General features: G+C 39.0%; 2 long non-coding RNA genes across 4 annotated transcripts; both read left to right on the plus strand.

Moving 5' to 3' along the window:
- Positions 1 to 680: 680 nt before the first annotated feature.
- Positions 681 to 3939, plus strand: LOC120434984. The gene is made up of 3 exons (XR_005609454.1): positions 681 to 1283; positions 2491 to 2590; positions 3175 to 3939. It is a non-coding gene; the product is annotated as an uncharacterized LOC120434984 (long non-coding RNA).
- A 57-nt stretch (positions 3940 to 3996) lies between these two features.
- LOC120435016 lies at positions 3997 to 5672 on the plus strand. Of its 3 annotated transcripts, XR_005609469.1 has the most exons (4): positions 3997 to 4193; positions 4298 to 4367; positions 4504 to 4537; positions 4910 to 4980. It is a non-coding gene; the product is annotated as an uncharacterized LOC120435016 (long non-coding RNA). The 3 variants fall into 3 exon arrangements; XR_005609470.1 differs by lacking the exons at positions 4504 to 4537; positions 4910 to 4980 and adding an exon at positions 5445 to 5672; XR_005609468.1 differs by lacking the exon at positions 4504 to 4537.
- The last annotated feature ends 3152 nt before the right edge of the window (positions 5673 to 8824 follow it).

Consider the following 8824-nt stretch of genomic DNA (forward strand, 5'->3'; position numbering starts at 1 on the left):
TGGAGTGATTAGTTACATGTGAAAAATATGTTTCAACTGGATTTTAATTACTATGTTTCAACCAGAAGTAAGCCAAATATAAACTAAAAAGTAAATCAATAGTATACTTGTAAGTTTAGTATTGTGTTAGAGTAGAGTATATTTTAAGTATACTCTTATAGACTGGAAAGGACATTATGCTAGTACAGTTATAGTGAACAAAAAGTACATCCAAAAGTTCATTTCAAGTATACTTCTATATACTAAAACGGGGGCCAATGTAGTCCCCAAGAAGCATTAGTAGTATACTTACTAGGTAACGTATACTTAGACTGATTTCCTAACTACAGTGAACTAACCAGAAGTCTCGGAATATGCTCTGGTGGTCATTTTACACAAGTTCAGGTGTCACATCCATGAAACCTACACCACTAACCAGCATCAGTCCTACAACTTCACTCTCAAATTTAATAAATTCTGGGACAAGCAGAAACTGTATTTTTAGCGGTGCATTTTGTGGCAGGCCAGACTGCTATAAAATGCACTCTCCTTGTAGCACCACTTCGTCTTGGTTCAGAAGAGATGTCCTGGATATACATGATAATGTAACACGGGTGTTTTTTTGTTTGTTCATGTTTAGCGTTGGGTTGTGTTTTTAAAGCAAATGTTACGTTTTTAAAGCGTGTTAAGTGACAGGTGTGTGTAGCACTGGTTACACATCTCAATGGGAGAGCAATAGTCGAGACCACACCTTTACCTGACGTACAACGTGACGTATGGCGCACACTTTCAAAACAACAATGGCGGATAGAAGATATTGATCGAGGCGGCTAATGCTCCTTTCGCTGGTTGCCAACCACCATTAAATAACAAGAAGAAGAAAATATTGATCTGCTTTTCTTAGTTTTGCACGTTTAAGACACAGTTCAAACTCAAACAAAGCTGCAAAGCAGGAGAACAACATGGCCATCAACTATTCTGTGCCACAGATCCAGTTCGCTGCAGCACACAGTGATGATGAGATGGTGGAAGAACAACAGAGACAATTTACGGACCGTTAACATGTGCAACTTAGAAGTAGTCAGAGGTAACTGGATGGAGTTCAGTCAGGTTAAATGCAAGGTTGATTGGATTATATCTGAAGATCGTATGCTATTCATGACAACTCTGCTAGACTCCAAATTTCTCGTCCATGAGGGAGTATCTCAAAAGTACATGAAACAACTAAACTTAACACTTTTCCCTAAAACGGACTGACATGGGAAACATTAAAGTTGGATTGACACCAGCTAATCAGTCTGAAGGTAAGTGTTTTTTCACTTATTCGAGAGAAGTCAGAAATGCGTTTTTATTACTGTTTGTTTTGACCTTTAAGCTACCCAGCCAGGTTATTTTCATTCAAATGCTAAGACAAAATATCAATATCTATGAATGTGGAGATTCAAAAGACTAGTTAGGTAATAGTTGCCAATGGATTTATGAGACTTGATAGAAACAAATGTCCATTTGAAGATCGCTCTAAATACTTCAGTGTCCGAACATCATTTTCCAGCCGTATTTCTCGAAAACATAAGTAGACAGTTCAGCAGTCAAGGCAACAAGAAATTGGGGAATTTGCCATAATACAAGGACAGGACACAGTTAATCTATTAGAAGACAGTTGGCTTTGTGTAATTTAAAAATGCAGGCTAAAATGCTCTTACCAACCAGCACTATACAGAGCATCATAGAGGAATTTCAGGATCTTCTCAGCTGTGGAATGCACAATGTTCTTGCAATACTGTCTAACAAACTGTCTTCATTTAATATCCCATAAGCAGAAGTGGACAAAATCAATCAAGAACTTTTTTCATAGAGGACTATATATATCTGAGACACAGTAGGTTTCCTGACAAAGCTTTAAAAGCAAAACATCACTATTTGTTACATTATGCAGAGCTTATCCTTCACTTTGGACCACTCATTCGTTTGTGCACCCTTTGGTTTGAGAGCAAGCACTCGTATTTCAAAGCATGTACAAGTTCAGTCTTGCATAACTTTGTCAACTTATGCAAGACTGAACGGCATCAGTTACTGCAGTCCTACCTCTCAGTGGGCCAAATGTTTCCACCTATAGTCCAAATGATTGGAGAAACAAGAGATTAGAATCATCATCTTTACAACGCTCTCATTCAAGAAGCTGTGGCAAACTCTGGATGTGTCAGCAGTTGTCTACAAAGGTACCAAGTATGTCAAAGGCTATGTTTCCATTGTAGATGACACTGATGATGGCTTGGTTTTTGGGAAGATAGCTGTTATACTTGTTAACGATTCTGAATTGTACTTTGTGCTCGAGTTGCATCATTCAGTACTTCTCATTGACCTTGGACTTCACTGCTTGCGTTGCCCTACAGAAAGAAGAGTGTGTGTAAATGACAGTCTGATGGATTATTACCCACCACCACTTTATAACATGGCAGGCCTTTTTGTTGTCTCCCTACACCATTCAGTTTCCTCTTAATTCTCTTTCAGGGATGGAAATTGAAGAGGAACTCACAAGCCTCCTGCCGACACTAGACAGAGAGAAAATAATCTGCATTGTAGAACATCGTTATTGGTGTACAACAAAAAAGTAAGTGTTTGTGGAGGCGGAAGATCTCAAACCCTTTCTCACACCAATTCAAATACGTAAACTACTTCTTGCATTTAAAGGAGGTTTGTGTAGGTTCTGTACAACTCACAGACTCATAGACTTGAGTCTATGATTTGAAGGTCACTCATAGACTCATATGTCACTGATTAGCTTTTTTTTCTCTTCACCATACTACACATGTACTTTGACAGTATAATATTGAAGAGCGTTTTGGGGCTCACATTGTCTGGTAGATACTTAACACGGAAAACATAAACAAAAGTAGACACTAAATCTAACACCATTAACCTGTCATTGGTAGTGGTACAACTAAGGGTTTGAAATTGTGACATACTGTAAAATATATTGACTCAAGGTCTTTTCAATGCAAGACCTTGAGTTTGTAGTTCTTTTGCAGTCCTGGGATTGCTTCTTTTCATCTTCAGACAAGGTCCCCAAAAACTGCCTTGCCGTTACTACTCAATCCTAATTGAAGGGTTCATCTTTTAGTGAGGACATATTTGTTGACATAGTAGCTTTTTAAGGTAGCTTTTCCAATGATCTTTATTTATTTATTTGTTTAGATGGCAACAGACCAGAGAACCTGAATGACACCATTACTCTGGAGCCTTGCCCTGCTGCATCAGCTGAAACATCAAGCCATCCACCTCACCCCTCCTCCTCCACCACCACCACTATGTACAACCATTACTCCAGCTCTTGGTCTCACACTTACAGATTCCTTGGGAAAGATTTCCACTCCGACTGTCGCATGCAATCACAAGAGGAGACAGTATGGTTAGAATTGTTGTGGAGGCCATGCAAGTTCACTGCAGGAACCCTAAACGTGCATTTTGTGAAGAAGTTGCTAAAATCATTGTAAACAGATACCCTCAAACATTTGCAGATTTTACTGAAAAGGGAGAAAGACTGGGTTGTGGACATTATTCACTACTGAGAAGCATCAAATCTAGAGTTGAACATGTTAATCGAGATAATACAACACATAGACTTCGTCAAACAAAGAGAACCAGGAATGAGGAAGACTACAGTCCCAACAGTAATGCAACCTCACCCAAAAAAGTTAGATGCCTTGTTGATAGCTATAGTTGTATAAATTGGCAGCCAGTTGAACTTCCTGAGGGGGAAACGCCAGCTTCTTTAGAGGAAAAGAAGCACATCTTGTTAACAATTTTTAATTCACAAGGACCTGGAGCTGTGGAGAGACCTGATGTGGATGACTTCATGTGCCTCACATATATTTCTCAGCAGCAGCTTATCAACAGTTGTCCCTCACTTTCAGTAGCTGAAATTCAGGAGCAGTGGCCATTCTTGTTTACTCGGAAAGGTCTTTCAACCACTTTTACAAACTCATAGGCATCGATATCAGTGAGCGCTAAGTCAGGCCCTCATAACCAAAGGCAGAAGGATTATTAACTATTTCTCCAGCCAGAAGCTCAAATGGAACCTTGGTATAAGGACACTCATCCAGCAGATAGAAAGTGAGGGAGTTTTGACCAACAACAAGGTTGGCACAGCAGCCATACTTCTCATGATGAAGTATTACAAGGAAGATGAAGACTCCCTCTTTGTCTTAGCAGATGTAAGCTTTTTTTTCATACAGCTCTATGTTTAATGCTGTTGCTTGCTGTCCTGTTTTTGTTTTGTTTTTTGTTACATAAAATGTCTTGGTCCTTTTTCTGGCAGGAAACATCTACCAGGATGTCCCTTGAAGCAGAGAGCAACCTGCCAATCACTCCAAGGCTGATTATGCTTGGTAAGAAGTCATTTATGAAATAGAGCTGATTAGACCATATTACAATTTCTGTTTGGCACAGGAGCTTTTCGTGGACACAGGTATCCAGTCTCTGTTTTGTTAGCTCACATTTCTGTAATTTCCTCTATAAACCAAGGTTGTTGGACATGTGTCTCAGTGAACCCAGCAAGGTAACAATATCAAATTTCACATTACATATTACTGATCAACATGGTAGTCTAGCTACACCAACAGCAGAAATACTGAAGTCAATACTGTAAAGTTTAACAGCAGCACAAACTATAAACTCCAAAATCACCATACAGTTGATTCATCTCCGGTAATTTAATTGGGCTGACTCTTTGTTAGGTGTGTTTAATGTGCAGAATAATTCCCAATTATGTACAATTCTAATATGTTAAAACGGACTTATGTACATAAGGCCATTAATAATTAACTGTACATAGCTATTTGCTTTTTGATTATCTAGACAGTGTGAAGAAGTGAAGTATTGAAATTATTTTATGTTGCATAATGACAACATGTTGCCCCTATACATACAGGACAAAGTTCAATGACCGCCACCTGCTGGATGGTGAGTGCAGAGGGGCGTGTAATTGTTGAGCTGGACAAAGAGAACATCTTTGCTGATGCGATGTCTTCTTTGGTTCATTCTATGTATTGAACGTGGAATTCCAGGAGTCAGCGTGTGCAACATTGGAACTGATTCAGAGGTATGTTTGAACAGTTAGCTAATTGTGATAGATGATGAATAAATTATCCCAAAGTAGGTCATTTTTTCACATCACAACTCAATGTTACTGTATGTTACTATTTATTATGGCATGTTTTAAGGTTTTTTGTAAGGATAAACCCTGAAGAGGGAACAAAATGTATCTCCAAGGTTGGGAAAAGCAGAAGGACTGGGACCACTGTGAAGCGAAAGGTTGTTCACATTAACCCTCATGTCACAACTTTCCTCCAGCGACTTACTGAATTTGAGTAGAAAACTTCAAATTAGGTAACTGTTTTTGCCATTTTTAGTGAATTTCTTGTATAATTTAAGTGACCAATGTGTTGTTACCTGTGTTTCCACAGATGATCCATGGCCCATGCTTTCTGGACATTTACACAAGACGAACAACAAAGAAGACAAGCTCTCTCGCCATCTTGCAAGACGCTGTCTCTGTCCAATAGGTTTTTTGAGTGCAACAGTTTTGATTTTTTTTTTCCTTCTTTTACCCGTTTGTTAAAAATTATTTCAGCTACTTACACTTTAATTGTCACATGTATTGGCTCACCCTACAAATCAATGAACTCAGTCCACAAAGCAAGGTCAGGGTTCAGTGCAGGTCAGTCAAGTTCCTTCACACCACACACGCTCATCCATGTCCTTGTGGACCCTGCTTTGTGCATTGATTTGGTGGTGTGAGCCAGTATTTTGGATAAAGTGTATATAAAGGCAGAAGTGTGGGGCTTGATATTATATTCATTACAATTCAGTTTATTTGTATGGTGCCAACAAAATGAATGCCAAGGCACTTCACATTGTAGGTTTAAGACCCTACAAAATATAACTAAGAAAACCCAACACTTGAGCATATGTTGTCTGCCATGATATGGATATGACATAATATCGTTATTGTTTGTATAACCATCTGAGAAAATAATGGATTACATGGTTTAGTAAAAACAAGTGCTTTCTCAATGAAAATATGTTTTCAGTTCTTTTCAGTTTTTGATTTTGGAAATGTGTATTTCATCAGGGAAAAATCAGAACAGAAATAAAAAGTGGTGTGAAGCACATGAATTATTTTGTGTGTGTGTGTATCTATCTATCTATCTTGATCAATCGATCTTTAGTGGGTATATATATGTTTTTATATAACTATAAATAAATAAATGATACCTTTTTTTGGAACCCTCCAGTCTCTTACAGTATGTTACTGTTTCCTTAAATTACGGTAAATTACGACGTGTTAAACAGTAAATGACCGCCTGTTGGGACACGGTATCCTCTAGCAGAGATTAATATTTTTGGTACTGATGATGCGTGATAACGGTAAGTTACTGGTTAATATATTGCAGTTTATTACCTTGTAGCGGGCTTACAGTGACATACCGTGAATAAACGGTAGTATACCAATTTCTTAATCACAGTATGATGTTACTTTGTTGACGTAATTTACGACATAACGACATAACGGTATATCACTGGCGACAGTGACACCAGTGAGATACCGTAAAAAAAGCTACGGTGCGTTACCATAATTTGTCCAAGAGTATTATACCACAACAGCAAAAAACGGTATCATCCTGCACCACGGTAAGCTACCGTAATATGGCGTCACGGTATGACGCTGGCAACAGTGAGGCCAGTATGTTACCGTAAAGTGGAGATGAAAAGTCTAACAGTGTACCTGGATCCCTTACCTTCATCTTCTCACCTGCCTGCTCGTCCCCTGCCGCCAACACTCACCTGGATGCCAATCTGTGCTCAGCTTCTCCCCTCTGGAAGCTTCCCCATGGACTCTCAAGTAAGATCTCCCTCACCATTCAGTTTGTACTCACCTTAATCAATAGTGTCCTAACACTTGTCTTCTTTCTTAATGGAACTCCTTTCCTTTCTTATACCTGGAAGAAGCCCTCCACATGTTCCTTACCATTACTAACCTTCCCCTGTTGGAGCATAATAAAAACTGTGAAACCATGTCTCGCCTGGTTCTGCTTTTAAGTCAAATCTAGTTATTTGGTCACACAAGCATGACATTTGTTTTCACAGCCACTGTATATGCTCCCCAAATGCAAGTAAAACTTTCACAGTTTTTCATAAACGATTCTCTGACACTCATTCAGATCTTCTGCTGTTTATCACAGATGACAACATTTCCTTCCCCTTTCTTCCTCTAGTTTTTTGGAACATATGTTGTTTTTGTTTACAATAACAACAACAATAACAATTCTGGACTATGTCATAAAATTCAAGCCAGACATTCTCCTCCTATCATTTCTACAAACATCAGGATAAAATTATCGTATGGGTACTAATTTTATCCAGGTCAGTAGTTTAAATTTGCCAGTTGGACTCCCTGCAGTATCCATCGAGAGGTCCAGGTGGTGAAAAAGATGCCCAAAGAACTTAAGTGTGTACTAGGCTCAGTAGTAAAAATTGTAACCTTCATAAAGACCAGATTGGTCTTTCCTACTCCGTGAGCTCTGTAATGAGATGGGCAGCAAACATGTCCATCTTCTGCTCCATACTGAAGTATGATGGCTCTCAAGAGGGAAAAAACTTTCTAGGCTTTTTGAACTGCACAGAGAGGTCCAGGTGTTTTTGAAGACACTGTGTGGCTCAATCAGCTGGCATACCTGTTGGAAATTTCTTGTTCAAATGAGCTGAATATGGAACTACAGGGACTCTCCATCAGTGTTCTTGATGTGCAGGACAAAATCAATGCAATGTCGAAGAAACTGGAGTTATTCAAACTCAAGGTCAGGAGAAGTGATGTTTCAGCTTTTCCAGTTGGAGAGTTTCCTGTCTGACAACAACCTGAGCCTCACCAAGTCAGACAACACAGTTTTCATCTGTGTTGTCAGAGTCACTCCTTTCAGCCACACTAGGAGAGTTATTATCCAAGTTTGTGCATGCATAAGTTGATCGATCACTATATTCTGAGCTTCTGAGATAATGTCCCTGATCTTATTCCCTTCTTTGTGTTATTTCCACCTAGAAACACCAGGTGCTATAAGCTCAGGGTGGCTGTAGCTCAGGAGGTAGTGCAGGTCATTACTAACTGTAAGCTTGGTGATCCCTGGCTGCTCCAGTCTCCTGCCAAATATCCTTGAGCAAGATACTAACCCCAAGTTGTTCTCTGTTAAATAAATCAGGGTTTGAATATCACATAGAAAGCACTTACACAGTTGTACAAATGGCTGAATTAGGCGTGTTGCATAAAGCACGTTGAGTCCTCAGGTGTTGTAGGAAAAATGCTATTTAAGAACCAGCCTATTTACCACGCAGCCAGTCTGTGGGAGCCAGAATTGTAGATGGATATTAGAGGATCAAATACTTATTTCAGTGAATAACATGCATATCATAGCTTTTGTATAATGTGTTTATTCTGGATTTTTGGTTGATACTGTGTGTTTATCATAAAAATTATAGGCTGTTCATTTCAAACTTTTGTTACTCTCTGAGGTTTGTGATTGCTGCATATGTGCATCAGATTTAGAAATGCTCCCATTCAGTGCTCCATGGTATGGCATACAGAAGGAGGTAAATGACCTGCACTGGTACTTTTTCAGGGACCCCAACAAAATGGAAATCTTTGGGACTGAAAAAATAAACACTACTTAAAAGCGGTGCGTGGAACAATAGCTTCAACCAGTGAAACAGAGAAACAGGACTTTTGTCTACATAGAGTCTCTACTTCAAAGTAACACATCTTCTTATCTCTGACTCCAAATGAAAACAGTGT

This window comes from Oreochromis aureus, linkage group 19 (assembly GCF_013358895.1).
Source record: "Oreochromis aureus strain Israel breed Guangdong linkage group 19, ZZ_aureus, whole genome shotgun sequence".
Taxonomy (NCBI): domain Eukaryota; kingdom Metazoa; phylum Chordata; class Actinopteri; order Cichliformes; family Cichlidae; genus Oreochromis; species Oreochromis aureus.